At 41.5% G+C, this 19,488-nt stretch overlaps 1 protein-coding gene across 2 annotated transcripts in view; it reads right to left on the reverse strand.

The window, feature by feature from the left end:
- LOC122789021 (BRCA2 and CDKN1A interacting protein) overlaps positions 1 to 19,488 on the reverse strand; it is a 216,208-nt gene that overhangs the window by 158,496 nt on the left and 38,224 nt on the right. The gene's annotated exons all lie outside the window — the stretch shown is intronic.

The raw sequence follows: 19,488 nt of genomic DNA on the forward strand, positions 1-19,488 counted from the left end.
TGAGGAACTTTTGGGGTCTTTCCAACTGCTGCAGGTGTCGGGTAAGGTACATTCCGAATGGGGCGTTGTACTCAAATCATTGGTCTGATAAGTGAAGAGTACAGGGGTACAATGACCTCTCCTGATCTGGATGTGAATCCCTTCATGATCAGGTGGGCAATGTAGAAGGTCTTCCTAACCACTTTGGCAATGTGAGTGTCAAAAGAGAGGTTACTGTCAACTTGGGTCCCCAGGTCCCTGATAACTTCTTCCGTGTTTAATGGATTACCACCCATGTGGTAATTAGGGGTTACCTTGTTTTTCCCAAAGGGTATGACTATACATTTTTGGCATTTAGCTTAAGGCCATGGCTCTGGCACCAGTTATCCATTTCTATGAGACCTTTCTGGAGGATGTCTGTGTCTGATGGAGTGTCAATTATGGTGCCCAGTTTGCAGTCATCTGCAAATTTTGTCAGCCACAATCCCCTATGTTTGCCTGCACTTCAGAAAAATAAATGCCGAACAAGAGGGGGCCCAGGACTGAGCCCTGTGGGACACCGCTCGTGACCGGCTTAGAGTCTGACATGGCACCAGCAACTCTAACCCTGTGTGTTCTGTCCTTGAGCCAGTTTGCAACCCATCTTGTGACATATGGGTTTACATCTAAGCTGGTGAGCTTTTCTATGATGCCCGAGTGGGGTATTGTGTTGAATGCTTTTGCTAGGTCAAGGTAGGCTGTGTGAACTGCCTTACCCTCATCAATGGCCTTAGTGACTGTTTTGAAAAAGTCGACCAAGTTCAAGAGGCAGGATCTGCCCTTGACAAAGCCAAATTGGGTAGGATCCAGTGTCTGTAGGTCCACATGTCTTTATTTATGAGTTCCACTATGATCCTCTCCATAGCTTTGCAGACAAGGCTCGTCAAGCTTATGGGGTGGTAATTTCCAGGGTCCGTAGAAGCACCGCCTTTGTGGAGTGGGACCACAGTTGCCGTACGCCATTCTTTGAGTACGTATCCTGTAGTAAGGCTAAGATTAAACAGCAGCCTTATGTGTGGGTTTAGTTCCTCATTGAGTTCGTGTAGCACACAGCCGGGGACACCGTCCGGTCCCATTGATGCTGTGTTTTTTGCTTTAGAGAGAGCAGCTCTCACCTGGGCATCTGAGATGTTTGGGAGGCTAGACTCTGGTGGGATAGATATTTCTCCTTTTGGGGGGGAGGGAGGGAGAAATTTGCACTGAACCTGTCTGCCAGTATGTTGGCAATGTCTGTGGGTTCAGTGATTTTTTTATCATTTTGGACTAATTCTGATCATATCTGGGAGTTTCCACCCAGGTTTCTAACATAGCTAAAGAAGGCTTTATGATTGCCTTTTGTGTCATTAGCGATTTTTCTCTCAAAGTTGGCCTTGGATGATTTTATGAGTGATCGTAGTTTTTTGCTAGTATTGATCAGAGATGCCTTCCCATTTAGGGATTTTGCTCTGTCATGTAGTAGCTTTCTCCTCTTGTTGTAGAGTTTGTTTATGGCTGGAGTCCACCAGACTGGGCGCCTGCCTTTGGTGGAAAAGTAAACTAATAATAGTAAACTCGAAAACAAGGGTGTATTGTCGAAAATGTCGCTTGCGACATTTACGGTGATACACAGCACACCCACCCTTCCCATAATCACCTACCTACCTAACCGAACACACAGTTATGCAGGGGGGCTGCACCCCCCTACACCCCCCAAACTTAATATTCCAACTCCAAGATCGCACTACAGTGAGGAAAGGGATGCATTTCCCTAACCGCACTGTACCGCGATCCCCTCCCATGACCGAAAGTTAGAATTGCATGCAAACCTTCGCTCATGTCACCTGCCGTAATATGAAGTATTCGAACATCTGATGTTCGAATACTTCATAGCCGTGCAAATGCACATCGACATAATGATAGCAAACCTATCTATCTATATATATATATATATATATATATATATATATATATACATACATACATACACACACACATACATAAACACATATACATACACAAATATATATACATACATATACACATACATATACACATACACATATATATGTGTAAAATGAACTTACGAAAAGGCAAAATAGCGAAACGGCATACAAGTGAATTATTTCCCTGGGAAAGAAATCTCTTGGCTGCTTCCGTTACTTTGCTGTTTTCTTGACTGTAGTGCGATCTCAGAGTTGGTATATTTAAGTATGGGGGGTGTTGGGGGCACACACACGCACACAATATATAGATATATAGATATAGATATAGATATATATAGATATATATATATATATATATATATATATATTACACATACACATACATATATATACACATATACACACATACATACACACCTATAGATAGATATATATATATATATATATATATATATATATATATATATATATACACACACACACACACACACACACACACACACCTATAGACACAAACACACACGTGTGTGTGTGTGTGTGTGTGTGTGTGTGTGTGTGTGTGTGTGTGTGTGTGTGTATGCAATTTTATACACACAAACACACAGAGAATTTAATAGACTGGAAGGATTTGTGGATGTGATTCAGGAAACCTAAGGCAGAAAAGTTTAAAACAATTATGATACAACTCTGCATGCAAACGAAAGTTCTACATTTACCATAATGCAAGATCAGTGTTGTCTTCTATCATTAGTCTCAGCCTGTGGGTTATCAGATCAGAACAGATCCAAGGCAGGTAACTAGGACTTTGGCTCTGCATTTGATCTCATCTCCCATAATGCACTACAACCCCTAAACTCCTTTGATAGCACGTATCCCTCCTACAAGGCAACAATGGTGCATAAGACAGAGGTAGCAGACTACTGAAGGAGTAGACAGAGAACTGATAAGGTCTAGCAGAAGGCTGATTCAGGAAGGCCCACAAGGTCCTCTAGAAGCAATAAGATACATGACAATTTGTAAGGGAGATAAGAGAGAAGGGATGTTGAGATGGACAGTACAAGACAACAGGGATCTAGTGTTATAGTTAAGTATATCACTTTCATATCAGATGTTGCCTTTTCATATCAGATGTTGCCTTTTCTATCTGCTCAACCTGTGAGACAGAGTCCCCAGCCAAGATGATCCACTACAGAAGGATATTCCTGAGGATGTTGAACTCTGCTCTCCACTTTGACTGGAGACAGAGCTTATAGCATGTAATGAAGGTATGAGTATTTGACCATGTAGCTGCTGAGCAGAGGTCATCCCATGGTGCATAGCCAAAGAAAACTGTAGAGGTAGATAAAACCTTTCTAGAGAGAACCTTGGGTTTGCATTGTAAGGATAGCTCATTGATGTTATTCACATGGGAAATAAGGTTAATAAGCCATCTGGACGACTTCATTTTAAGATATCCCTGTACCCAGTTTTTCTTTTGAAAAGGAAATGAATATTTGTTTTGACTTTCTGACGTCCTTTGTTGTGTGCAAATAAAACCTTAACTCGTCATTGCTTAGTGATGCCTCGAGGTGTTTCTGTAGTTGCATTCTACTGTCACTTCTACGCATCTAACAGTCTGTTCATACTTGCATTAAATTTCAAAACCATGCAACAAAAAACTGTTCAAAGATTTCATCTTAAAGCTTACATGATGGGCAACAAAACAGCACAGACAGTTGATATTGTCTAGTACTGCTTAAGAGACATTAAATTGCTGTTCTTGCATTATTTATATTGTTATAATTATCATAGGCTTCTATACATTTCAACAACCAAGCGAAAGAAATAACTGCTTAGCCTTGTATGATAGCACACAGATGGATGAAGAGGACTCTGCTGACCATATGTATGTAGCTCGAGTAGACTGGTGTACAAAACAATACACAATTAATATTTACTGTGTTACTTAGAGCTAGCATCTAATAAAAATCAATGCCATAATGACGCCTCTCATTATTTTACATCCCCGGTCAGCAATTTACATTTCTTTAGAAATTCTTATGGATTGAGTTGTGAACGTTTGAAATGTGAGACCATAACTTGATTTTGACAAAAAGCTCAGGATCCAATCATTTAGAGTCAAAGGTACAAATCTCCAAAGCTCCACTAGAGTTAACAAGCTAAGATTATGTAGTTCTAAACAGAAAAATGCATTTCCCCCTTGATGGCAAATTTTGGAAAAATGCTGGCAAATGAATAGCATGCTTTAAATTTAAGTTAGACTCATAGGCCACTTTAGCGAAAAGGGTTGCATTAGTATGGGGAGAAGACTGTCTCAAAGTCAGGTACAGAGATTTAGATGACAATGCCTGATGTTCTGATCCTCACTTGGCTAAAGTTACTGCTACCAGGAAAAGAGGAGCCTTCCATGATACATCATTGTAAATCTGCTGTGGCTGCAGGCTAAAATGGAACTCTAAACAAGACTAGCAGTACAACTATCAGATCCCAGGAAGGAACAAGATCTCTCAATGGAGGAATTAGGATAAAGGTTCTCCTTAGGCAGGCCTTAGACAGTCTCAAGAAAGCTATAAGTGAATGACAGTGTCCAATATGGAAGCCAGAATGGCAGCAAGTTGAACTTTGTTATTCAGGAGCAAGACACTCTATCAATAAAGATCTGCTAGGAAATTATGAATCTAAAGGAGATGAAAATGGAAAGAGACCTTTCAAATTAACCAAAACACTAAATCCTTAACATTTACTGCCATATGTTTTTTTCCTGGTTGAAATCCACTGATGGGAAGTACACATGTGAACCACCTTAAAAGATAACTGGGATTTCAAGCTATCATTAGAAGTGGAGAAACTATCCAGTCAGTTAAAGACCTTGAGATTCAGGTGAGGCTTGTAGGATAGATGAGAAATTAGATGGTTCTCACTGGCTTCTGGATCCAGTTCCAGACTAGAGTAGACCAAAGGAAGAGGAAGCAAACTTGTCTTGGCCAGATGGGGGCTACAAGGATTACCATTACCATGCACCAAGCTGCTTTCTGACAATCAGGGGAGTTGGTGGGTACATGTGCAGGATATCCAGGAGCCGAGTGTGGACCAGTGTCCTTCTGTGGCTGTCCCTCCGGGGGAAGAAATCAAGGTGAAGTAGCTGCTGTACTTGGTGTTGTCTGTGGTTGCAAATAGGTCACAGCAAGGTTCAGATACCACCGACTGTTTGAGAGACCACTTGTGATGTTTTAGTACAAACTGGCTCATCCTATCCCCCAGCATGTTGAATCTGCCTGTTACATACACTGTTATGAGAAATCACTGGGAAGACATAGCCCACTACCACACCTTCATGACTTCCCATCACCGAGGGTATGACCAGATTCCTGCCAATCTTGTTTTTTTTTTTTTTTTTTTTTTTAACAGATGCCAGCCTATCACCGTATTGTCAGTCTGGATTATTGACACACCTTTGGGAAGATTGCCCTAAAACACCTGCAACACCAAGAGGACCACTCATCTCTAAAACAATAATGTGTAGGTTGGCCTCTGATTCGGAACAGGTACCATGGACTGCCCTCCACCTGAAATGCCATCTGTACCCCAATAGAGAGGCGATGGTTACTGTAACCTTCAGGGAGGGAAACTGGAGCTCAGCTATCATGAGATGTGGTGGCTGCAGATCTCAATGAGCCTTAATGAATGCTGCATTGAATGCATCTTTAGAGACCATTGGTCTGATTGTGCACTGGGGTATCCTCATGTAGGTCTACTTTAACAGCAACACCTATTGACTCTTGCAGACAAAGGATCATAAAAAGGGGATGTCACTGAGGGAAAAGAGCTTGACAAGCCCAAAGATGTACGAATTCCAAAACCTGCACTTGCTCCAGTTTTGATGGCTCAAAATTTACTGTTACTCCCAAGGCAAGCCACAAGAGAGCAAGGAGTCCCTTGCCTAAATTAACCGCTTTTAAGTTGTAATGAGACAGCCATCCAGGTACAGAAATACCCAAAACACCTGCAGCCAGAGTTGGGCGGCTACCACTACCATGCACTTGGTGAACACCAACTAGGCAGGTGGGGTGTTGAAATGGCAAGGCTCGAAGCTGATAACGACTGGCCACCATCCAGAAGCACTGGGATTTCCTTGAATTGTCTGGCTATCTTTGTGTGATAATAGGCATTATGGAGGTATACAGAGCATATACAGTTGTCCTTCCACAGCAGACAGAATGGACTGCACCGTGACTACTTGGAATGTAGTCTGCAGACCTCCCCTTTGTTGTAATAATTCTAAAATCATCATCAGAGGAGGTGCCCCAACATAGAGATTGTAGTCTGCTTGACAAGTTGGTTCAATCTGCTTAGATCCAAGACAAACCTGAGGTTCTTGTTTTTCTTCGGAAACAAAAATAATCTTCAATACACTCCAGATCCTCTTGAGTCTGTTGGGACCACCTGGATGACTTTTGTTAGCAGATGTTCTATTTCTCTTGCTGATGCCCTTCTTTGCCAGGATGGGACTTCAGGAAGCATCTTTTGACGAAGTCTCAGAACTGCTTCAAAAGGTATACTGCAGCCTTTGGTGACAACTCTCAATGCCCAGGAATCTGTGGGGATGGCCTCCCAAGCTTGAGGGTGGACAGCCAAGCACCCTCCCATTGGGGTAAACCTTCAGAAGGGCTGAAAGGGTTTGTCAGAGAAAGGACCCCTAAACCCATAGTTCTGTGGTAATTCCCTGCCGCTGCTCTGGCAAACATTCCCCCTCTACTCTGGGAAACTGTTTAGATTTTTGAAAGAACAGCCGTTTACCTTCCCTTTGCCCAAACGGCAGATATTTTGCTCTCCTGCTTATTCCTGATAAGCGTGTCCTTTTGATCCAAACAAGGTGGACTTAAATTGTGAGTTTCGAATGGACACCTTAAAAGCATTATGCAAAGTTGCACAGGTGGATCCAGGCATGACGGCAAACTGCTACACAACCGCCTACTCTTCTGGTCATACCATCCTCCAAGCTGAAAAAGTGCATGCAAACATCTGAAATTGACAGCTTGGTCGCCAACTTGGTCTCCCTCAATTTGTGAATCTCAACTGTCATGGGGAATACTATAGATTTGGACTCTTCATTCAACAACATTTCTCTGTAGCCTAGAAAGGTGAGCAATGCAGGAGCACCCTCCTCCAGCAGCTCCTCCTTGGTAGCCGACGCTGCCACAATAAACCAGTTTGCCATGTCCTTTGACAGAATCAAAATCTTATCAGTCTTTTTAGGGATATGCTCTACCACATCAGGTTCTCTACATGACCAGAGAGACATCAAGTCAACAGGAGCATCTAGAGGAGCTACCACCCAGGCCATAGAAAGGCCTGCACCAAAAACCTCAAGGAATACTGACTCCTCAAGGAAAGGCTCTTCAGTGGTCCAGCCTCCCCTTTGTTGCAATAATTCTAACAAATCACCAAAAGAGTTGCCCACACAATAATTTCAGGGGAATCTTCTCCCTCATTGAGGTCAGAATCCAAAATTAAAAAGATTCCTGAGGGGGAATCCAAGTGTCTTCTTTTGCAATGATACATTTTGTGCTTTTCCAGTTGGGGGAGTGATGCTGGAGATGACAAAGAAGTTCCAAGGGAGGCTCTAACTTGGGGTTGCTCTAAGCTTTGTAATGCAAGCTGCCCCTGGACAAAATGATGTACAACAGAAGACCAATGAAGACTGGAAGTCCAGGCTGGATTCCAAAACAGAACATGGTTACAGACCTCCAAATTGAAAAAAAATCCTGTTGATGTCTCAGCATGGACCTTGTAGGACCCAAAAACCTCAAAAGGAGTGCTACCCCAAGCCAATGACCCCTTTGAATCAGAGGTCAAACTGTCCAATTCAGAGACATCCAAGGGGCTCAGAGGCAGCTCCGAAGCCCTCAAGAGTTGACTCCAACCCTGGATCACCAGCTCCAACCTCTTGGCTTCAGGATCAATTTGGTTCCAAATAAGTTAGAGTTAATTGCATCAAGGCCACTGATGCCAAAGACCACCACTTAGTTGGACCTGGAGGAAATCTAAGCGCAAGAGTCAGATCCAGAACCACCAGCTCCAAGAGTTAAAAAGAGAAATCAGAACAGGTGTGGTGGGGACAGCTATCTCCACCCTCAGGATGAATGGGGAACAGAAGGATCCACAAGTCAACCTTACCTTCAGAAAGGTCTACATCATTTTGTCCACAACTACTTTTCTGACACTTCTAGAAGACCAAGGGGACCTAGACGATGCCATCAAAGGTGACTTAGAGGTTCAGTATAATGACCTGCCTGTATTATGATAAAGAAAGTTGGGACACTGAACCAAAGGCAGTGACTGTTCTGGTAAAAACTCCAATTCCACAACAGCAGCAGCTACCAGTATCGATACGGTTCCAATACTAGAGCAGCAGTAAGATTCAGGGCAGCTGAGGTTCAGGACTAGTGTGGTTTTGAAATCTGGAGCACAGGAAGGCACAGGAAGCCACAGATCATGGCTAGTGTGGTTCAAATGCCAGATCTAAATGTGAAGCTGAAGAAATGGAGGACCTTGGGGTCAGTCTTCTGTGCTGGCTAACCCAAAACTCCACTATCAGCAGGCTTCTCCCCACTTTACCTTTCTTTCTCTTCCTTTAATTTCTATCCTTCTCCTTCCAGAGTTCGTTAGCAATTTCTCTGAAGGAGACCCAAAAAAAAAGAAGGGTTACACACACTGTAGAAACAGCAAGGTGAAGCTCCATGACAAACAACTTAGAGTGCCTGTCTGCCAGGGACCTTGACCCAAATGATGCACAGGCTTCTCACTGCTGATCCAAACGAGAAGCCCATAAAAATACATGCAATTGTCACATGCATCTTTGCAGGGATAACATGTGCCCACAGTCACGCAACTTATCTGCCTTTTTTGGGGGGCAGAAAGCTGACTATTGGGAAAACTGCAGGCAATGACAGACAGCCTCCAAAGCTGACAGAACTTTAGGAATGGGTGATATGTTCTGGAAATTCTTACTGTAAAAGCTCTATTTTCTGAGGGACGGACAACCTCAGTATTTTCCCAATGAAGACATGGCACCTTCTGGAAATAGACTAGAGAGTAGGAATCAGAAATAGTGCTCTCCTCAGAGCTCGAGTCATAAAACTGAGGAGAGAACACTGTACCTGTCTCTCCATCCTCAATCCAGCTCTTCAGGAAAGAGGCATACCTCTTTCTTTTACTAGAAACCACCTTACAAGGATGAATAGCTAGAATTAAATGGTGAGCTAGACCCAGCAAACTACTTCTGTCTAAGGTAGCTTGATAAGGAGTAGATACATGTTTAGTTTTCTGTCTCTTTTTGACAAGAAAAATGGGGCTCATAATGTTATTAATGGCAGCAGCAGCTTGACCAGGGATGGGCACAACATTCTGAAATAATTTTATTTATTTTATTTTTATTTTACATTTGTTAACCGGGCTAGTCTTGCTGGATACAATGTCCATTTTCAGCAGAGGCCCGAGGAGAAAAGCTCCATTAACATACTAGTAACTTACAATAAAAAGAACAACAATCAAAATAAAAATCAAAACAGAACCAAACAAACAAAAATATATAAACATACAAGGAAATAAAGTTGTTAATGGTGTAGAGAAATGCAGAGGTATTATAACAAGAAAATAACAATGGGGAGGAAGCCTTCTTTTGTAGTAAATGCTAGAATAAGACTGACTAGTGAGGGAAGAAGAATTGAAACTAAACTGACTTATGCAGAGTCAAATAAACTTTATACTATTTACAATTTAGAATAGAACAATTTTTGCCAGGGCACTACTATAGGAACGAGATAAGCATAGAAGAGATTTGCATAACACTAGAAAAAGAAAAGATGACAAGATGCAGAGTTATAGCATGTAGTAGGAGCAAAAAGAGAAAAAGAAATTCTGCGGGTGGGTCAGTATAGGCATAATCAAAGGTTGAAAACAACCAGTAGAAGTGAAAAAGGGGGGGGACTGGAAAGAGGGGAATTTTTTGCTGAGCTCAGTCAGGATTAGAGCATGGGCATAGCCAGTGGGTTTGTAAGTGGTTTCTTATTTGTTTTTTGAAAAGGTGAGATGAGCTTAGGGAGGTCAGGTGTATGGGAAGTTTATTCCAATATGATCCTACAGTGTTGGCAAATAAGGAGTCACCTGCTTTATTGTGGGATTTGAGAGTAGTTACTAGAAGCTTACTAGCTGAGCAAAGGGAAGTGAGATTTTTATATGGGGTGATGAGGTTATTAAGTATGGGTGTGTTGGAGGGGTAATGTAGAATTTTATAAGTGATGACTAATTGTTTTTGAAGTATTATGTTCTGAAGTTCTAGCCAATTGAGTTTTTTTAGATTGAGACAGTGATGAGTACGGAAAGGGGAACCTGTGGCCAACCTGGCAATACTATGGTATGCTGTGCTAAGTTTTTGAAGGTTAGCTTTTGAAAGGTTGATAAATGATGGAGAGGCATACAATAGTGTGGAGATGAGGTGAGTTTGGGCAAGAGACACTCGGGTAGTGGCAGTAAGAAAAGGCTTTAGTCTGTAGAGGGCACCTATTTTTTTTATTAACAGTCTTGATGGTCAGATCAATGTGGTAGTCAAAGCTTAGCTGATTGTCTATAGTAACGCCCAGTAGTTTAGTGGAACAGTCAGGTTTAATGATAGTGCCATTACAGGACATAATGGAAAACGAGATTGGGGCAGATTTAAGGGTGGGGGTGAAAAGTAGTAATTTAGTTTTTTTGGGATTAAGGAGGAGACAGATATGTTGGAACCATTTTTCTGCTGCTGTAAAGACTTTTTGGGTGGAGGAGTGGAGTTCTTCTGGAGATAAAGCAGAACAGATAAGAGTAGAATCATCAGCATACTGTATACAAGTGGTTGAAGGGAGTGAAGTAGGCAGGTTATTAATAAAAATGGAGAAAAGGAGGGGGCCTAAGATGGAACCTTGTGGGACACCAATAGTGACAGGGAGCTGAGAGGATAGATGGCTGTCCCAGAGGACTGCTTGTTTTCTATCTTTCAAGTAGGAGTCAAACCACTGTAGTGCTGATGAATCAAGTGAGAGGGATTTTAAAGTATCTAGGAGAAGTTGATGGTTCACCATGTCGAAAGCTTTTGAGAGGTCAAGGAATAGTGCAGAGGAGTAAAGGTTGTTATTGCAGTTTTTGTTGATCACGTCTGTGAAGGAGAGAAGGGCAGTGGAAGTACTGTGGTGGGGCCTAAAACCATGTTGTGAGTCTACGAGTAGGTTATTTTGCAAGAGATGATATAAGAGCTGATGGTGAATGCAACGTTCCATAATTTTAGATAGTGGAGATAGAAGGGCTATTGGCCGGAAATTAGAAAGTTCGTTGGAGTTACCTCCTTTATGGAGGGGAATGATATGGGAGATTTTCCAGCAGGATGGGATAGTAGATTCAGTTATAGTTCTGTTAATTAATATGGAGATTGGGTAAGCTAGTTCAGTTGCTGCTAGTTGTAGGTATTCAGCTGGTAGTTTGTCGGCTGAAGGGGTGCAAGGTTTAAGTTTAGAGAGTAACATACGTATATAGGTTGTGGAGACTGTATTAAATTTTAGTGTGGGGGTGCTGTTTTGAGGAGAGGTTATTTGAAGGGAAGGGGGGGGTCATGGTGTTTGCTAGAGAGGAGACTGTTTCAGAGAAGAAGTTGTTGAAGATATTGGCTATTATATTGGGTTGGGTCTGAGCTAGGCTAGCTGGGGTAGGTGTTTTGGTGTTCCCTGGATGGAGCAGTTTATTGATTCCTGACCAGAAATGTTTGGGGTTTTGATTTCGGTTTTGGTTGATACTGAAGGTAGTAATTCTTTTTATCCAGATAGGTGAGTTTCTTAGTTGTATTTCTCAAGTGTTTGAAATTTTGATGGTCAGATGAGTTTTTAGTGGATCTCCATTTTGTCCATAATTTAGTTCTAGCTAGCATTGTTTGTTTGGTTTTTTGGAAAGCCAGGGGGCTGCTTTTGAGCCTATTCTAATTAATCGGGATGGTGCATGATGCTGGAGAATTTGGAGGAAAGTATTGTTGAAATAGGTAACTGCTTCATCAATTGGGAGGTGTTTTAGAGCTGACCAGTTATATTCTTTGAGTTCATTACGGAAAGAAGACAGGTTAAAATTTGTTTTGTTGTGTACAATACGATAAGAAGCCTGTTTGGGATTGTTGATTTTTTGTTTAGTGATGTAGGTGAGGAGTTGATCACCGATATTGTCAGGGAGTATTCCAGTTTTATAAGAGAGGGGATTGTTGTTGATCAGTATCCAATCCAGGATGGCTTGTTTATTGGTTGATTTGTGTATTCTAGTAGGGGAGGTTATGGTTTGTTGAAAGTTAAAAAGATTAAGGTGAAAGGTAGGTTTGGGAGAGATACAGGAGTACCAATCAATATTAAAGTCTCCTAAGATTATGGTTTCCTGAGGAAAGCTACAGGAGACCCAGCTAAGAATATTTTCCAGTGTATTTAAGTTATTGCCTGGAGGGATGTAGGAGCATATTATATAAATGGCTTTGTTTTTATTCACTTGAAGTTTGGTACAGAGTATTTCAGCATTGACTGGGAGGGGCAGGAGTCAATTAAGGCTACCTGTAGTTGGGATTTGTATAGAAAGGCCACTCCCCCACCCTTTTTGTTAAGGCGATCTTGCCTTAAGGTGCTATAGCCTGGGGGAGTGATTTCGTTGTCTTTGGTACCTGGTTTAAGCCATGTTTCAGTGAGACAAAGAATATCAAAGGCATAGAAGTCAATTAAAGCATGGAGTTGTGTGATTTTATTGTTGATGCTACGAATATTTAGGTGAGCTATTGAGAGGGAGTCATTAGAGAAAGGAGAACTAAGATTGTTGGCAGTATGGTTAGAAGGGGTGTGGGTACGAGGATTATTAGGGCCAGGGTTGGGGTGGATGTCCCCATGTATCAGTAAAAGTGTTTGTGGAATTTGTGATACCTTTGAGTTTTTGTATGGTACAAGATAAAGCCGTCTTGTGGTTAGAAATCTGTTACGGTGTAATCTGTGGTAGAGAGGGGGAAGGTAGGGACAGGATGATAGGATATTAATATGTGTTTGTTCAGCTAGAGGAAGTAGAGAGGTTGTGTGTTTGGCTAAATTAGGAGATTGGCTAAGGGTTAGATATTCGTAGGAAGTAAGAGTATAGTACAAAAGAAGGATGTTAAGGAGTAGTGGAGAATACAGTAGTTTGAGGCTTAAAGGCATGTTAAAAGTGAGAAGAGGTTAGCAAGTGTAGTATTTGGTGGTTTAGGAAGGTGGAGAGTGGGGTGAGGCAGTTTAGATAGGAATCTGGAGAGTGGGTGTGATGGTAGGAATGGAGTATGGAGTTAATAAGTCAGGGTGGGGCAGGAAGTGAGATAATTGGAGGTGTGGCAGAGGAAGTATAATGGTAGGGCCCCTGGGGGTGGGTGGGAATTGGGGGTAGGGAGGGGAGCGGAGTGAGCGTAGCGAACGGAGCGGGAAGAGCCAGTGAGGGGAAATCAGTGGCAAAAACAATCAGAGAAGAAGAGAAAACACTATATTAGTGTAGGGTAGGGCTAAGCAATAGCGTAAAAATGCAGGGGGGATGTGTGGTGGGTAGGGGAGAGTAAAAAAAGTATATGATAGCTAGGTAAGGTGACAGAGGTGGTAGCAGTAGAAATAAAGAGGGGTTTAGGCGTAGGGGATAGCAGGAGGCAGAGGTCTACTGAGGGAATAAGGGAAAAAATAGTGTGTCCCTCAGTAAGCAGGGCACCACCTGGTGGCCAAGACTAGGAATTATGAGAGACACAGCAAACAGCGTGTTCACCAAGTGAAAAATGTTTGGGTAGGGGGGAGAGTTACCTCAAGGATAGAGCTGAAGAAGGAGGGAAAGAGAGAAGTGAACTAATTATTATAGGAGGGGGGGTAGGCTACTGGTTAACCTGGGAGGGAAGTTAAATAACCTGGAGAGTAAAATTAAACAGTACAAGAGTAGGACATACTTTCCAAAAAGATCTACTGTGGGTAGACAGTCTTAGTGGGGAGGACGTAAAATCCTATTCAGGATTGTGTTCCTTAGTCTGATGTCCACAGGGCCTCTTTAGCAAGGGTAAGGAGTGGAAACTCAGTTGTACAGGCTGGTAAATATATAGGAAGAGAGAGAAGACAAATATAAGTACATTCAGTAATCATGGAAGCATGTAACAGAATAACCAGAACATGTACCTATGATTAAAGGTCAGTACAGAGACTAATACATTCTTACTAAATAAAAACAGGGAAAGTCAGACAGACGGTAACCACACAGCAGGATCATACATTTGTACTAGAGATGAATACTAGTGTGTCACAGAGGCTAGCAGCATAAATCCTGACGTGCAACTAAGTTAATCTTTTAACATAAGCAACAAGGCGTTACAGTTATCAGTAGAAAATGGCAAAACACAACATCCACAGCCTATCATCTATAACAATTAATTATAGGATCCTGGGAGAGATACACTGTAGAAATACTGTAGCCTCGTATTATAGGCCATAAAACTGTCGTTTAGGATATAGGGGCATTAATGGCACAACAAAGCTTAACTGGTAATTTTGTAAAGAGCATGTATAGAAACAGTGTACAGGCAGTTTATTAGCTACGTACCATTGGTAAAACTATTTTCCTAAATGCTGCATCCACCCTTAGAATGCAAGTGTTTGTAGTTGGGGACCACGTGGAAGCCAGGAGTAGAGGCGCTACTTATCCCAGTTAGAAAGGTTAACGCTAAGTCAGGCGGAGTGAATGCACTAACAGTTGTAAATTGCTGCTAGAATAATAGAGGCAAGACAAACTTAAAACGCTATAGGCACTAAACAAACATGGCTTAGCTCTATAGAGCTGCTAGAATAATAGAGGTAAAACAAGCACTAAAAAACATGGCTTAGTTCTATAGAGCGACTAGCAGAGAATGCTCGGGCAGAGCCACAGGAGCAATAGTTATAGGTTATTCACATAGCTTGGGGAAGTGAACCGCTGTATCAAGCGGAGTAAGGTACACTGCCGCTGTCGTTATTAGCTGGATTATTTGACGAAACACAAGCGTAACCGCTGTTGAATGCCTAGAAAGCGGCTTGAATCCTCAGCGTCCAACAAGCTTGTAAACAGTGTCAAGCGCTGTAACACGCGGAGCGATAAACACTACCGCTGTAAGCCTAATTAAATAAGGATACACAAGCGGGACCGCTATTGAAGCCTGGCAGATTCTATCGCTGAGAGTGTAGACTTGATGAAATAATGATATACAAGCGACACCGCTATTTAATCCTAGAAAGTGGCTTAGCTCTTCAAGCGTAGGCTTGATGAAATAATGATATACAAGCGACACCGCTATTTAATCCTAGAAAGTGGCTAACAATGAAGTCTACACTGTTCCCTCTTCACGGACAACAACAGTGGCTCTCCTTTGCCCAATGAGGGGACCCCAACAGACACAGAAGACGTGGGTAACCCCGGATCCAATATAGTAGTTGTAGGTGTTATCACAGAGGGATCCAGTGTAAAAGACGAGTAGTCTTGGGACTGCTGACCCCCCCTGCACCTGTCACACATAGGCTTTCAAATACTGGCCAAGGCTCTTGCCACCCCCACAGTGCCTTTTTTAGGCAAGGCTGAAAAGACAAACCCACCGCCATAAATTGCACAAGTGACAAAAAACTGATGGTAATGCTACTCAATGCCAGAAGTCTAAACCTCAAAATGCACGCACTCGAGGCACTCCTCAGTATGGAGAAAATCGATATATGTGCAGTAACAGAAACCTGGTTTAAGGCTTCAGAGAGTCAGGCTACAACTCATACCATACATTTTGGTCACAAAACCCAGACCGAAATACAAAAGACGGGGGCATATCCATATTCGTCAAGGATACCCACACCTCCATGTTAGTGGCACAGCACGATGCTTCAGAGATCATGCACGTGCAACTAACAATGGGCAAAACTGCAATTCAAATTGTAGCTTGCTACAGATCACCCACCATGTCCCAGGACCCCCATTCCGCATTTCTGGAAACACTGGGAAACAAAGATCCTACCAAACACCCTGATATTGGGTGATTTCAATTACCCAAACATTAACTGGGAGAAATAAAGTACTAACTCCCTTGCCCAACATTTCCTAGAATTTATAAACTCAAACGCCCTGGATCAGCTGGTCAACACCCCCACCAGAGTTGACAACATATTGGACCTGGTCATCACCAACATGGGCAACCGGTGTTCCATACCAGAGGTCAATCCCTTGCTGGTTAGATCTGACCATAAACAATTCACTCTGGATATCCACATTTCACCCCCACCCCCGGTCAAAAAAAACACTGTGAAAAAACATTTCAAAAACAAACTTCACATTACTTAAGACCGAGGTGGAAAGTTTCAAAGCCCCCATGCCAAAGGATAATGCTGTCCAAGCTGCAAAATCCTTTACTAATGCACTCTACGGGCACCTACAAGAATGCATGGATCGTGCTATCCCAAGCAAAACCAAGACTCACTCATTTTCATTGTGAGGCACACTCATTACACCTGTTGGATTTGGTCTATTAGTCTGAAATTGAGATGGACCAAACAATTTCCAGCCTAGTGGAGGTGAATGGAGGACCTACTTGTGTTCAGAAAACGGGCAGGGATTTTATGGTCTATAAGTTTTCTAGCATTAAAATTACAACTGACCATGCTAATCTTTTGAGCAAAGGTTTAAGTTTTGCACCAGCTAAAAAATCTAGCTTGCCTGAGACACATTGATTTAAAACTATTTACCCACAAACTAAATTTGGCTTTTTGGTTTAAATCAGGAACCCCAATTCCACTACAGGTCCTAGTAAAACACTTAGGAAAGCTAGTTCTTTCAACCCTCTCTTAAACAACTGGTTATCCCTTTTTGAAACATTATGTGAGAAAGATATTCACAAAATGTGCTCTGGATCTTACCAGGCTATAAACAAATTAAATTTTTCTAAAAAGGAAAAATCCTTGTTAAATGATCTTTGTAACAACAAGACTATTAGAGTGATGAAAGCAGATAACGCTGGGGGTATTGTAATAATGGACACTGAAGATTACAATAGTAGGATGTTAGATATGTTACTATCCGACAGGTAAATACAAACCTCAAGGAATTAATTGAATATTGCTTTTTCCAAAACAGATGCTTGCCTTTATAACATGGTCATGCAGGGCCAGATAGACAAGGACACTCATGATTATCTTTATAACCAATTTCCAGTGGTAGCCGGTATTTTTGGAATCCCCAAGATCCACAAGGATATAAATAATCCACCTGTGAGACCTATAGTGGATGCTGGGAGAAGTAAAATATTTTACATAGCTAAATATGTGGATAGTTTACCACAACCATCTACAAGTTATGTAAAACATATATGTAAAGATTTGTAGAATTTCCTATCTAGATTAGCACAGCTTGAATTTTTGGAAGATTGTGTTTTTGTAATGATCGATGTCCAAGACCTATATTCTGTTATCTCCCATAGAGAGGGATTGGACTGGGTCCAAAGCACACTCTTTGGCATTGGTCTTTTGGATCAAAATAACAAATACTGCTATTACACTGATGGACCTTGTCCTGAGTAACAACTACCTATACTTTGAAAGACATTTGTTCAGGCAAGCAAGTGGAGTAACAATGGGAGCTTCTTGTGCTCCTAGCTTTGCCAATCTCTTTATGACATATTTGGAGAGACATTTTCTTCTCAATAATTCATTTGCAAGCAACTGGTCATTCTACATCCATGTTTTGAATGATTTTTTTTTTTTTTTTTTAATATGGAATGATTCAGTCAGGAAGTTGAATGAGTTCTTGGAATACATCAATAACACTACCCCATTTTTGAAATTCACTCATACCTTTGACAATGACCAAATAGCCTACTTAGATGTTCTGGTTAGTAAGGATTATGGCAGGGAGTGTTTTTGTTCTAACATCTATCGTAAAAAGACCTTTTCAAATTCCTATCTCCACTAAGACAGTTGGCACCCTCCTTTTCAAAAAAAGAGCAGTAGTGAAGGGGCAATTTGTACGACTGGCTCGTATGGTGTCAAGACGACACCATATTTGGGCAGGAGACAGACAAGCTTCTTGACATGTTCAAGAAAAGGGGTTACCCTTTGGAACTATTGGCATCTGTCAAGGATGAAGTCCTTGGTAAATGGAACAAAGGTTTTTACTAATCTTTACTCCCTAGCCAAAGAGGCCCACATGTTGAATCAGTTATGGATCAAATTGACAACAATGCTATTCAAACAGCTGAGGTGCTTTATGAATGTTCTATGGTCATTACCTTGTCAGTGAATAGTTAGGAAATTGTTGAAGTGGTTAAATTCTGGCCAATTGTCACCTCTATTAAAGAAGGTGTTGAATTATTTGGTACTAAACCAAAAACTATTTTTCTGAATGGTATGTGTTTCAAGAGATTATTGGAGATGAAAAGGTTCAATATGGGTTCAAATAGAACAAAGGGTGTGTTTAAGTGCAACCATTGCATCTATTACCAACTTATCCAGTGCTGTGATCCATTCTTCATTAGGCATAAGAAAATAGAAGTGAAAAGGCATTTTGATTGCCTATCAAGGCGAGTTGTGTACGGGGCCCTTTGCCAAAAATGTAAGGCTTTTTACATTGGGAAGACCTGTCTGACGTTAAAGGGGAGAATTTATGAGCATTTAAATGACATTAGGAGAGAAAGGTCTACTAATGCTCTTTACAGACACATCTCTTCTTGTGAGGGGCATTTTTTCAAGTTTGTGGTGATTTACCACATGGACAGTGACCCAAGGGGTTTCTACACTGAGGATCATTTAAATAAAAAGAAACTCAAACAGATTTTTACATGTGATGCTTTATCTCCCCCAGGCCTTAATGAAAGTAGTTCCATCACCCCCATTCTCAAGTTAGACAGTCTTGAGGGGTGGTTATTAGATACAATGTGGTTTAAATGTTCTGGTGTTTACACATAATTTGTTTTAATTTACACTCCTGAGTTTAACATAAATTTGTATTTGTAGAATGCTGTTATACATTAATGAATTCTACTGGCAGTGTATGCATGTATTATCATGCTTGTATCTTGGATTTTAACATAGTTTCTCATGAAAGTCGACACTGGTGTTCCATTGGTCGGTTTGATCATATGTGTTGATTTTGTGGTGTTCCATTGGTCGGTTTGATCATATGTGTTGATTTTGCGAGTATTTAAGTGAAATAGTGGATGTACTAGCAGTTCTGAAGAAGTCTTTACACACATGAAACTGCTAAACTGCTATCACTTGCTATTTTTGCTGCTTGTTGATTTTAATAAATCATTTGGTGAGATTTCTCGGCTGTTGGTACTGGTCTGTTTGGGCACCTGGATCTCCACTCATGTTTTTCATATGTTTTACAACCTATTCTACTTGAAGGATACTGTATTAACAAATTGGAGCTGCTGTTATAATGCTGGAGTAAAACTCCAGCCTTCTGCTCCTGTTTCAGCCCCCCCCCCACACACACACAAATAACC

This window comes from Protopterus annectens, chromosome 14.part0 (genome assembly GCF_019279795.1).
Source record: "Protopterus annectens isolate FY-2018-M chromosome 14.part0, PAN1.0, whole genome shotgun sequence".
Classification (NCBI taxonomy): Eukaryota; Metazoa; Chordata; order Ceratodontiformes; family Protopteridae; genus Protopterus; species Protopterus annectens.